The following is a 14,673-nucleotide window of genomic DNA, read 5'->3' on the forward strand; positions in this document are numbered from 1 at the left end:
TCACAGAGCACACTTCCGGAAGTTTCTGGGGAGCCTGAAGCAGTTACAAGCATAGTCTGGCCTTTGAGATCTTTGGACTGGACATCAAAAATAACCCAGTGTGAGACACTAAACAATATGGATCAAAAGTACAGCCAATCTGGGGTTCAGAGCACGGAGCTGCCTATACAATTACCACCTGCGATATGGGACATACAGTGTGCACCATTACCCTCGGATCCGTTGGAGCGGGATGCGGCCGGTCCCCCCGGTGGTGAGGAGGGGTTTAAGACCATTCAGGCAGTAGGTTTGTCAGAGTACAACAAGCACTTGCAGTCTGTTGGAGACCCGGATTATGACTCGCAACGAAGCAGCAGCAACACTGAGTCGTCAGCAAGAGAACTGTGTCAGACCAGGTTTATCATTTCTCCAGTCCTACAGTACCAGACAGACAGTTCTATTGCAAATCAAATTGGGAATAATCTATATTTTAAACGCCACACAAGAGTAGGAGTGGGCTAATTCTGGACAATGTGAAGCGGAGGCCATGTTCTCCTGTTACTACATCAGGATATTTGACTCTTGTGAAAATATAATGATACTTGTATAAGATTTTTTACCTACACATACAGCCACACTACCTTTTTAGTGATTTTACATAACACTATGTCTGGTGCTTACGTTATACAAGTTTTGGGTAACTATTAATGTTGGTCTCTTGAATTATTCAAATAGCTAAGCCACTTATTATCCTTTATGTAACCTTATATATAATGTTCACAGGTTGCTAGTAAGGGGTTGCATAGCATATGGAAGTGGGTTTGTCTTCAATGATATAAACAGGTTTTACTTCGCATATTGAACATGATCTTTTTATTTAGAAGGGTGATTGCTGAGTCAGATTGTATTTTCTGGCTTCTGGGAGGGGGGGCTCTGCTCCTCAGACTTAAGAATTAGGTAGCCTATATTTAAAGTATATTAAGCCTCTATAGTCGTTATATTTGTTTTATATATTGCTAACGATGAATAGTCAGCTAGACACTGGGTAGTTATCAGATAGTTTAGAAAGAGAAGATGTATTATAATATTTCAGACCTGCCCAGTTTATATAACATATTTAATTTTGGGATACTAAAATAATCCTATGTTTGTGTGACAGTTCCCTAACACACCCACATAAGGCGAAGCACCACAAATAGTTAGCGTTAATATAGTGCTGGTAACGGGCACTGCTCTACGCGAGACTAGGTTTGTTATAAACGTGTACAAAAAGTCACTTGTGTGTTAGCACTAGATAACCACAGTCCACCTCATCAGATGCCAAAGTCAAATGGAATAGATCAATGTGTCAAACTGTTATGGTTCAGTGATGAAATTTCAGAACAGCTTAGCATCTGGTGACTCACCCGGCTTCTTGTCGGTACCGTGTCGGCTTCAAACTAATGCGGTATTTGGGAGCGGCCCGTCCACGGGGGTACCCTCGATCAAAGGAGTGTCTCTCCACGAGTGAAGTATCCTTCTCTTCACAAGACTTTCTCCCTGCGCTGGGTTGTTTCTCCCCTCCTGGGCCCGCTCCTCACTGCACCGCTCCACACTCGGCGTCTGACGTCATCTGCTGGCTCGCGACAGCTGGCCGATCCCTTTCTGTGGGATACTCCCACTTACGCTAGTGGGTTTTTGGTGATTGCGTGCACTAGGTTCCGTAGTGCCTTGGAATCTTCCGTGCTTGCTCGGTTTCAGAGTCAACTGGATTAGAGGTAATAAGCAGCACCGGAGACTTCGTATGCACTTAAAAACTTCACTTTATTCAGGCAATTGGATCCTTTAACAAAGCAATAGATGTGTGACAATCTGTGCCAAAAGAGTTGCACCCCATGAACCGTTGCTTACGCGTTTCAGCCCTTGTGGCCGTAATCGTAGCTGTGGTTCACAATCACCTGTACCTACTTATACACCTGTGCTTATACGTGATTGGATAAAACAAACCTGAGGTGCAACCCTCTAAATGGCTGCATATACATTTTAGCCACATTGACTGTTAGAATTCAGTGCAATTGCTTTCTTTAATAAATATTTACACAATAACCACACATGAAATAGGCTAACAACAAAATTAACTATGGCAATTTGGATGAATTATTGTACATAGGAATAAACATGCACTGACTTTTATAATTTATTCACCCTTATAGTTTCGCTACTGCTTACCTTAACATTCTAAAAGGCACTCTTTTACTGAACTAAGAGATGATTTATTCAAGTCAAATTACAATTGTGGGTACAAGACTTTAATGTAATAATCTTAGTCTTGTTTTCTCATAGTAATAACCCTCTTTAATCTAAAAAATTTATTATTAGGGGACCCACTTACGATAGTGTCTACAATCAACCTTTTTGCAATACTCATATTTTTCCATAACTTGTACAACTACCTTTCTATCAACAAACTGTATGCCACCTATTGAAGGGGTTTTTTTTAAACTACGAATATGATGGGATATTATGATACACTGTCTTAATAACGGTTAGCCTAACCTAAATTATTGTACTTAGATTAGATCAGGTTAATTCTAATATCTGAAAATAAAAAGAAAGAAAGAAAAAAAAAAAAAAAAAAAAAAAAAAAAAAAAAATTTTTGAAAAATATACAATAAAAAATGTAATATGATAATTCTTTCACTCACTTACTATTCCCACTAAACAACTCTTAATGGAAATGGAAAATCTAGACTGGCAGGAAGGAAATAAATGGTTGACAATTGATGTCACCTCGCTTTATTCTAGTATACCTCATGCCAGAGGCCTAGAAGCGATCTCCTTTTTCTTAAAAAGACTTACGAATTATACCCCCTTGTTCTGTCAGTATATCCTTAGAGTCACTGAATTTCTACTAACGCACAATTTCTTCACTTTTGAGGGGGTGCATTACCTCCAGAGATGTGGGACAGCTATGGGGGCGAAGTTTGCGCCCTCATACGCCAACCTGTTCATGGGTTGGTTTGAGCTGTCCCACATCTATGGATGTGATGGCCCTTGGAAAGCGAAGATTAGATATTACAGAAGATTCATAGACGATCTTCTGATCATTTGGCGAGGAGAAGAATCTGAGGCTCAGGATTTTGTTAATTACTTGAATAATAATACGGCAGGAATAAAGTTCACTTTTGAATTTGGACATACCAAAGTTAATTTCTTGGATGTAACACTAACAGGAGAACAAGACAAAGTTTCCATACAGGTGTATAGGAAACCCATTTCCAGAAATACTCTGTTACATGCGAAGAGCAGTCACCCAAAGAGAGTATTTTATTCAGTGATGAAGGGACAATTCGTAAGGCTAAAAAGAAATAGCTCCACACAAGAGGAATATGAAAGACAGGCTCAGGATTTAAAAACTAGACTAGTTGACAGGGGCTACAATAAGAAAGAAATAGCAAGAATAAGTAACCAAGTTAAATTAAGTAATAGAAAGACTCTTCTGGTACACAATGAAACAAATAAACAAAAGAAAACCTTTGAGGGTGTCACCTTTGTTACGCGCTATAGTTCTCAGTATCAAGATATTTGCAACATCATACGCAAACACTTTCACATGTTGAAAGCGGATGAAGAACTAATGAATATAGTCACAAAAGGGTGCAGATACGCCTTCAAGAAAGGTCTCTCAATAGGCAATATGGTAGCCCCAACGCAACTACCTACAATCCAGATTCCCAGCTCCTCTTGGTTAAAACACAATGGGGTTTTTAAATGCAGTTTTTCATCTTGCATAGCCTGCAGTCACCTACAAATTAACAATGAGGGCTTTTCAAGTATAATTACTGGAGAGAAATTTAATCACTATTCATGTCTTAATTGTAGAAGCAGATACATAGTATACCTATTGACATGTAATCTATGCAGGGTCCAATATACAGGTCTCACTACCAGAGAGGCACGTGAGAGGATAAGGGAGCACATCACAAACATCAAAGCAGGAAAAATCACTACGCCCCTTGTCCAACACTTTAAGACCCACCATAACAAAAGCCCAGCCTCATTAGAATGGACTATAATAGAGCAGGTGAAGAATAAAAAGAGAGGAGGGGACAGAGAAAGTATCCTGGCCAAAAGGGAAGTTTTCTGGATTCACCGCCTAAAAACCAGAACTCCCACAGGGCTAAATTCAGAATATGACATCATTAATTATTGGGAATAGTAAGTGAGTGAAAGAATTATCATATTACATTTTTTATTGTATATTTTTCAAAAAAAAATTTTTTTTTGATTTTTTATTTTTTTCTTTCTTTCTTTTTATTTTCAGATATTAGAATTAACCTGATCTAATCTAAGTACAATAATTTAGGTTAGGCTAACCGTTATTAAGACAGTGTATCATAATATCCCATTATATTCGTAGTTTAAAAAAAAACCCCTTCAATAGGTGGCATACAGTTTGTTGATAGAAAGGTAGTTGTACAAGTTATGGAAAAATATGAGTATTGCAAAAAGGTTGATTGTAGACACTATCGTAAGTGGGTCCCCTAATAATACATTTTTTAGATTAAAGAGGGTTATTACTATGAGAAAACAAGACTAAGATTATTACATTAAAGTCTTGTACCCACAATTGTAATTTGACTTGAATAAATCATCTCTTAGTTCAGTAAAAGAGTGCCTTTTAGAATGTTAAGGTAAGCAGTAGCGAAACTATAAGGGTGAATAAATTATAAAAGTCAGTGCATGTTTATTCCTATGTACAATAATTCATCCAAATTGCCATAGTTAATTTTGTTGTTAGCCTATTTCATGTGTGGTTATTGTGTAAATATTTATTAAAGAAAGCAATTGCACTGAATTCTAACAGTCAATGTGGCTAAAATGTATATGCAGCCATTTAGAGGGTTGCACCTCAGGTTTGTTTTTATCCAATCACGTATAAGCACAGGTGTATAAGTAGGTACAGGTGATTGTGAACCACAGCTACGATTACGGCCACAAGGGCTGAAACGCGTAAGCAACGGTTCATGGGGTGCAACTCTTTTGGCACAGATTGTCACACATCTATTGCTTTGTTAAAGGATCCAATTGCCTGAATAAAGTGAAGTTTTTAAGTGCATACGAAGTCTCCGGTGCTGCTTATTACCTCTAATCCAGTTGTTATAAACGTGGCAGACTCCTCTTAGCATCCTGAAAAGGTCTATATACAGATCATTGAGTTCATAGAGACAGACTGCAGTTACTTGTCTCTGGGGACAATTAATAGATTAACCTCTCTCGAGGTATGATATTTTGCTATGGGGATACTAGTCTTGCCTGCTTTTATTTTACCCAGGTTGGAGCTTGCTTGTTTTCACACTTGTCCTAGACAGGGTAGCCTATATGTTCATTTTAAATTTACCAAACATGGGATTTCTAACCAAGCAGAGATATATTGAGTTAAATTCCCTATATCACCCGTGCACTATAGTAGTTCCTCCTCACAACTATGAAAAAGAAGGTTCCTGAGTCTTTCTGTCTTTTTTCCCCCTTTATTTATATGTTATGTCATCAGTTAATTTTAATAATTTTCAAACTTTGTTTGGGTCCAAGAGAGACCTTGAGCGTTAGTTGAGACCCTCCCCAAGTTAAAGTGTTATCTTCAGGGTACAAGAGTGACCCGGCTTAGGTTGGGAGGTGTTACATTACAATATAGTCTTATTTCTGCGCTAAACATTTACCTCTCATCACTAATTGTAATTGTATGGTATTATTCTAAATATTCTTCTTGTAAGTATCGTTCTATTAGGCAGTTATACTACATTAAGAGGTATTATAGTAATCTCAAATCATAAAATAAAATGTAAGGTATAATGAAAATAGCTGGAATAGTCAATATGTATGACAGAATTGAATATGGGATATGTTATTTTACAATCCTTAGTAGTTTTATCCATGAGTTTAGACATGTGAGTTATGAGGGGGCTTATGTATTGTTATTTTCCCTCTACTATCCAATACATAGACAGATTATGTTGATAATATGATTTACATGTTGTTATTGTATGCATATTGTATCACCAAATACCTTAATAAAAAACTTTGATTTAAAAAAAAAAAAAGAAATACCTTTGAATGAAATGCTAGTACCACTGTAATGCTTACAACATATTTATTTTTCATAACATAATATCAGACAATTGACAATGAAAAATAATTGCTTCAATATGTTTGTCTTGTAACACAGGTCATTATCTTTTGTTTCTCCAGTAATGGAATATCAAACAATGAATGTCAATAAGTAGTGTCAGGATGATTCACAGTTTGCTGCAATTATTACACAACAGCATTAACTAACAAATATCATTGGAACATACCTTCAAAATGTTATCTCCAATATATTTTTGTAAATTAATTAATTGGGTGGATTTGAATAGAATCAAGAACAAGGATAATTAAAGGTTAACCAGAGCAGTATTGGCTGCCAGAAATGTCTGAGAGCTTTACATCAGAAAATGCTGACGCTTGGATCTGGTAGCCATATATGCTGGGCAAATGGTTTGCTTAAGGGGATAGTCAAAACTGAACTTTCATGATTCAGATAGAGCACACAATTTTAAACAACACTTCAATCAACTTTCATTATTTAAATGGGCACAATCTTTTAACATGCACAATGTCTGAGGAACCAGCTCCTACTGAGCATGTGCAAGAATTCACATAATATACATATATTTTGCTGATGGCTGTCACATAATGCAATGGGAGCAAAAATCTAAAATATTTTACAATTTGTCAGAGCAAAATACACTACTCATTTCAAATTGAAACTAAGTGCTTTTACATTGTCCTTTTCTTTTACTTTGTTGATTATGCATTTCTACTGTATTTAATGGTTCTTTTAAGGGGGAAAATTACATGTTGTTATTCAATTTATATTTATTTATATTCATTCAATGCATGCACTTTTATCACTATTGAGCCTGCAATTTGCAAAGAAGCTAGGTAAACTACTGCTCCAGAGCCCCAGAGCACTGCTGGTCCTGACCACAACCAGTGATTTGCAGGGGTTATACACGTAGAGTTGCAGGGTCAATTGTGATAAAACGCAGGTCATGGAACTGATTGGCTCTCTTGCATGGGAGCTGCAATGCTTTGGCTGCTGAGTGGGACATTACCTATTCATCTCATCCCTTTACAGGAATTAAACACAGTTATCAAGTTTTAGTAATGCAAACATGATACACTCTAAACAATAACACAATGGGGCATATTTATTATTGTGCGGGCGGACATGATCCGATATTGTGGATCAGGTCCGCTGCACATCGATAAATGCAGACAGCATACACTCTTGGCATTTATCATTGCACCAGCAGTTCGGGTTGATTTCTGTCCGCCGCCTCAGAGCAGGCGGACAGGTTATGGAGCAGCGGTCTTTAGGCTCGCTGGAAACACGGAGCATCAAACTCCGTACGGAGCTTGATAAATATGCCCCATTGTGTGTATTATATTGTCTGTGGTGTAACACTAAAAAAGTACAGTGTTTCTAGCACCTATCTCTATGTTCTTTCTTGCTTCCACCTACAACTATCTCAGTTTTTTCTCGCCTCTTAGTCCAGTGTTGTCCAAACAAAATCAAAGGTGGCTAAAATATAACCCTCCAGTATATTGTATTTGCCTTTCTCCCTATTATAAGAAAGCTTGTCCAATGCATTTTTCTGTGTCTGGGTAGACGCTTGGTAAATTTGAAGCTTGCTTATCATCGAAGAATAAATGTTCTGAGTAGGTTTTTTTAATTGGTTATTATCCTTTGGAAAAAAATAAACAAAACAAAAAAAACAATTACAAAGAGCCACTTAATCTGAAAAGGATGGAGACCTTTGTATAATCCCTAAACTCTTTGTGAGCCATTATTCCTTTATATTCTAGCCCCCTCTCCACCTTGTTTTCACTCCTCCTTACTATTCTCTGCATGCTTAGAGGGTGATTTATCAAGCTGAGGAAGACAGGGGCACACATACGTGCCCATGTTCGCCACAGCTCGCCTCTGGCGGGCTGAATTCCCCTGGCGGAATTCAGCAATGCACACGAACGCAATTTTGTGCTCACGTGCAATCCCGCCTCCTGCCCACGCACAACCAATCACGCGCGGGCAAGAGCTGTCAATCTCCCTGGTCGGCAATTTAGAGGTGTCGAAAGATTAGGGAAGCAGTGGTCTGATGACTGCTGCTTGTTAAATACGACGTGCAGGTTCTCTTGTTAGAACCTGCAGCCGTAGTGGGTCGAAAGGCTTGCGATGCCTTTGATAAATCGACTCCTTAATCATGGTCTGATGATCTAAAGTTCTCTATTCAGGTGAGAGCATCTAAAATGATCTATCAGTGCTACTTTGTCCACAGGCTGATCTAAAGGCACATGTGACGTGTATCTTGCTAAGGGGACTAACCTACATTTCGGTATGTGATGGTGATTTACATAAATACAGGATAATGCTCAATAAAATAAGCAAAAGTGCACAGAAGCTACATTGTAAAATCCTATAAACAGTACACATTCAAACAGGTATTAAAAACCTGCTACAGAATGCAAATTTACATTATGCCATGCAAATAATTCTGTGAAAGAAAAATTTATTCAATTTATATGTTAAAACTTGTATTTAAGGTACTCAGTAATTTCTGAAAACAAAGCTGAAAATGCAAACAAAATAGCAGCATTTAAATGGTTCTTCATATTTCAGTTGTGAAATGGGTCTTGCAGCATAGGCCGAGCAGGACTGTACCTTGAGCGTATATAACGTTTTCTCGCAGTTGGTTTTATATTTTTACACCTGCAGCTCTTTAATTCCAATAAATATGCTGGCGAGTTTGTTTCAAAATACACATTGTGCTTATGGTGAAGGAAAAAACAATGCAAGTTGAAATATACTGAAAACAGCGTCATTTGGTTTGTAAGTGCTTTAAAAAAATATTTCTATCAGTTCTGGGTGCTCTGTGTAATAATTTTTCCCCTACGAGATTATTTATACTAGAGAGATTACTTTTTATGACGGTAATCTCACAACTCCCAGGGAATTCCTGATTTAGCCCATTTTCTTAGATAATTCTATGAGGTGTGCCCATGAGAGTGTTGGCCAGATATTTCTCACCATGCTGATGAATTCTAGATCCCTGAGTCCTTAGCCCTTGTCATAATACTATTAGTAATTGTGTACAATCATTATATTGTGAGGAACTGGTCTTGCTGACTTACGATACATTTTTACCAAGCACCAAACATATTGCACATAGTTACACATACAAAATATACATTAGTAAACAAAACAGGCAGTTATACAATTTCTTGGCATTACGTATACATTAAATACATTTTAAAAATCTAATAAATAAAGTGTTGCAATGTCTGAGATTTTAGTAATTTACTGGTTTGAGTCTCAAATTCTTTTTTTCCCATGTTTGTTCTACTGTTTCCTTTATGAAAAATGCTCTTTAGATTGTTGGTGGTCAAGTTTTGATATTTTGTTATTTCATCAGGGCTCCAAGTAGGTTTAAAGATGAGTGAAGAAAACAAACCTTCTATTGTACAAGTACTGAAAGACTGGTTAGGAAATATTACCAAAGTATTGATGAAAATATCTGATCTAAAGTTTAGAACCTGTACATTTATTTTGCAGCTCAAACAATCCAAGTATTCTTCATAACCACAAAATAGTTTTTACAAACAACATACAGTACTTTTAAAATGAGGGTATAACAAATACCTTATTTAAATATTTGTATGCAGTTTTTTTCTAAAACAATGGCTCCTCTTTATCAAGGTCTGGCAGACCTGATCCGACAGTGCGGATCAGGTCCGCCAGACCTTGCAATACGCTCGCCGTATTCATCATTGCACCAGCAGCTCACAAGAGCTGCTGGTGCAACGCCGCCCCCTGCAGACTCGCGGCCAATTGGCCACTATCAGGGGGATGTCAATCAACCTGATCGTACTCGATCGGGTTGATCTACGGCGATGTCTGTCTACCTGCTCAGAGCAGGCGGACAGGTTATGGAGCAGTGGTCTTTGTGATCGCTGCTTCATAACTGCTGTTTCGGAGCTTGATAGATAGGCCCCATTGTGTGTTCTTTGCACCAGTACCAGAACCTGACAAGTGCCTACTGGGAAATAAGTTTTTTTTGGTGTTTAAAGGAACATGAAACCCATATTTTTTCTTTCATGATTCAGACAGAACATGCAATTTTAAACAACTTTTTGGGGTCCATTTATTAATGTGCGGATGGACATGATCCTATATAGCGGATCATGTCCACCGCACATTGATAAATAGCATCAGCATACACTGTCGGCATTTATCATTGCACCAGCAGTTCTTGTGAGTCAATCAGCCCGATTGTATTCGATCGGGCAGATTGTTGTCCGCCACCTCAGATGTGGCGGATGAGTTAAGGAGCAGTGGTCTTAGGACCGCTGCTTGTTAACTTCCGCTTCAGCCGGAACTGAAGCGGAGTGGGTCAAAGGCAGCACCCGCTGCTTCATAAATAGACCCCTCTAACTTACCTTAACACTAGATGGCAGCACTATTTCCTGCCATGTAGTGCGCCAGACGCCTACCTACGTATCACTTCAAAAAAGAATACCATGGGAACTAAGCAATTTCAATAATATAAGTAAATTGGAAACTTTTTCTAAAATGTATGCTCTGTCTTATTCACAAAAGAACATTTGAGTTTCATATCCCTTTAAACTAACATCTTGTACACCTTCCATACTGTTTTATAAAATTGACTAAACTTTGATTTCTCCTTGAGGTGCTCCACTAAAATATAATGGGGCTCTAAATCTCAGAGGATCTGGATGTTTATTACAAAGTCACCATTCATTACTACAAACGCTCCCTGTTTAAAGATAATACAAATGAAAACATTTTGCCATCTCTGCAGTTTTAAGGGACAGTAAAGAATAAGTTTGCACTGCATTTAAGTATAGCAGTGGCAAAGGCATAACATTATTATTAGTAATTTCTTCCTATGGATGCAGGTTCACATCTGCTTTGTTCCAATGGGCTGGACAATATAGTATCTGATTGGCTGTATCACCTATCACATCTTATAAAAGGGATGGATAAGGCTTTGGGGTGAACAATATAAGTTAAATGATCATTTTGTAAGCCTTTTGCAGAAAATGTCTACATTTATTGAAACTTGCGTTGCTTTGAATCTTTTAGACAGTTTGCATGGCTTTAAGAATACTTGAACTGCTTTAAATTTGCCCAAGGTTGCCTTGTTCAGTCTACTTTCTATGTTAATGCCGTGCAACAAACAGATTACAAAAGAAGTCTAAATAGAATACAATGTGTGTAGTATATTGTACTTTGCTTTAAATTTGAAATGTAATGACTTTGCAGTTCTTCAAAGACCAGTTTATAAAGCAAACTCTAATGAATTCAAGCCATGTAAATACCTCAAAGCCATAAGTTTGCTAAGCAAGGCTAACTAGTGTAATTACCTGTGCATAAGGGATAACGTGAGTCATAAACTTAAAAAGTGACACGACAAAAATAAAAGAGTGATACCACAAATATAATGTATTCATTCACTTGAAGGGACATTAAACACTAAATAAATGATAGGTAGAATTATGCATTCAAAGAAAAGATTAGCCTGAGAATAAAATGTAGATGCATGTTTTAATGTTTCATTAGTTTAAATATTGACAAAATAAATGTAAAGTTTTAGTGTCTATAAAACAATGGGAGCTGCCATGTTGTAACTTAGGTTACCTTCTCTGCTGTGGCCACTTAGAGACAGCTATAAATAGGTCACTAGAGTGTGCAGCCAAAGGTTGTGTGCAATATAACAGTGTTCTGCACTTTTATTTCTAACAGGAACTGAAAAGCTCACAATTTCAGAATGGAATTACAAGGAAAGGGGACAAAATAAATAATGAAAGTATTAAATAAATAAAATGTATGTTGCAGACTTTTTTTTATATTTATATACAATTTATAATTTTATATTTCCATCTCAGTATTTAATGTCCCTTTAAATTGACAGCAAACACCTTGAGATTTTAATATAAAATGTTTAGTTTATTCATAATAAAAAAACTTAGTTTGCAATATACTTTAATTATTTATTTTCCCACTAATCATGTAATGTAGCTCTGAAAATTGTTTTATTTTCTAATTTTCAGACCTGGAAAAGCACCCTGCAGATTTCTCAAGGCTAACCCTGAAACATATTGTTCACTTATTGGCTTAAGCAGATAAGAACTGCAAAACAAGTCACTTTATACTAACAGTATGACTGTAGCTAACCTTGTTGTCTGCAAACTCAAGCCCGGATTGGCTTTTTTAAATAAGGCAAGAGGTGGGTGGAGTTTGGCTATTGAAAACCACATGCAGCAAACCAGATGTTAATGTTAAAAATGTTTAGACTTGTCTGATATATTATTGTATGTTTAATATAGAAAGCAAACAGAAATGTGTTTACTGTCCCTTTAAAATGTTGTGCTAATATTTCCATGATAAGGCATAATGCCTAATGTCTAATGCTGAACATCAAGAAATTAGCAATAATCACACAATAACTTAAAGCTAAATCAATACCAGCAAGATTGTCAGACAATTAAAAATACTTTCAAAGGGAAAGGATAACAAATGTTATACTTTAAAAGATCTGAAAACATTTGGCAATGGGTCACAACATAAATATTAAATCAAACTGCAGTGTTATTTTACTTGTTTTGCAGCTAATTTGAAGATATCAATAAATGTGATTGAATACTAGTGTATCGTCTTCAAATATAGCTGCATATTATAAATATTTTAAAGCATTAAATCACATAGAACACAGCATCATATTAAATGATCACAATTATTGCAATGTGTAGACAATAAATGTTTTATATCTACTATAACTTATCTTGTGTGACTTGATTATAGTGTTAATAAAAAATGCTTGTCATCTTGACAAGGTACTTTAATTTGTATCTTTATTTAATAGAACTGTTGATAAAAGTTGATAATAAAAATGTGGTACAAATGTAGCCCAGATTATTGTTGATCACAATACAGTTAAATGGACTTTGCCATTTGTGTATATGTATGTATGTATGTATGTATGTATGTATGTATGTATATATATATATATATATATATATATATATATATATATATATATACCTGCATGAAAAATACCAATTGTATAAGCATTTGAACTGTAACTTTGTGAACAAAATTTGCATTGTTTTGCTATTGTAGTCCAGAGTTATAGGCCTTGAGTACATTTTTAAAGTGACACTAAAGTCAAAAAATGTCTTTTATAATTCAGATATGTATGCGAAAACCCCAAAGCTTCTCAATTTACTTACGTTATCAAATTGTATGCATAGTTTTTTTAATATGCACACTGTCTGAGGCACCAGCTACAGTATATATCACCCACGCTCCATTGTGCCGTTGAAGCGCGCAGGGTCAGGACGCTGGGTAAGGCAGAGCGCGACACTACAACTAGTGTTTTGAAGGAGAGAAGGTTTTTCGTCGTGTAGTGGTCGCTGCCTACTCGATATACAGAAAAGTCATGTGTACCCGGGAGAAAGCACTTTGGTACGGCTGAAGAGGAGGTGGGTAAGTGAAATACATATGGAATATGTTTGTGACTACACAGTAATACAACGTCACTTTTGATTGATATATCTTCACAACTATTCATGGGCTATATAGCGAATTTAGCTATGATAATGCTAGTGACACTAGGCTAGAATATATGAGAATTTTTTTTTTATATATATATATATATATACGGTGCACATTACAAAAACATTTTTTCTTTCTTTGTCACCTAATTTTTGCAACATCTAATAAATTACAGTATGGGAGAGGGTGAAGAGGAGTCATATGTTCTCACTGACTTTGGGGAGGAACTTACACTGTATGATACCAATGAGGAAATTGTCCATACAATTGACAGCTTATTCTTTGACATAGATTCTCTTAAAAAGAAGGATATAAAGTTAGAACTAGATATTAAAACCTTTCTAATTTACAAGCACAATAAAAGGATCCCAAGAGGATTACGTATTCGTAAGTTCCCATCATTTAGAGCAGTGTTTTTCAACCAGTGTGCCGTGGCACACTAGTGTGCCGTGAGAGATCCTCAGGTGTGCCACGGCAGACTGACAACAGTGTGACATATTTTTTAAACTTTGCTTGTTTTTTACTCCCAGTGCAGGGGTAGTTTGTAGGAGGCATGGCATAACAGCACAATACATACAGAATGTGTGTGTTTGTGTGTATGTGTATATATATATAGGCTGTATTAGGCTACAATGTGTGATTTTTTTAAATTTTGGGAAGGTGGTGTGCCACAGGATTTTTTAATGTAAAAAAGTGTGCCACGGCAAAAAAAAAAGGTTAAAAATCACTGATTTAGAGTACTGGAAGCTGAATTTATTGCCAAATGGAACACAATTCTGTACACTTGTTCTTTTGCCTTAATTGACCTCTTAATTGAATATAAACAAAAGCAGAGGGGTCAGCTATTACAGGAAATGAAAATAATACAAGAAAGATTAAAGGAAGTACAAAAAGATCCTGAATTTAGACCCTATGATAAAAAGTTTGAGAGAACTATGACAACATTTCGTCAGGAACTTTAGCAGTTTATATCAAGAAAAATGCTGCGGGATAAGTATGATTATGAATATCAAACTGTCTATAGGTGGGATAATAAT

Source organism: Bombina bombina, chromosome 1 (genome assembly GCF_027579735.1).
Source record: "Bombina bombina isolate aBomBom1 chromosome 1, aBomBom1.pri, whole genome shotgun sequence".
Classification (NCBI taxonomy): Eukaryota; Metazoa; Chordata; class Amphibia; order Anura; family Bombinatoridae; genus Bombina; species Bombina bombina.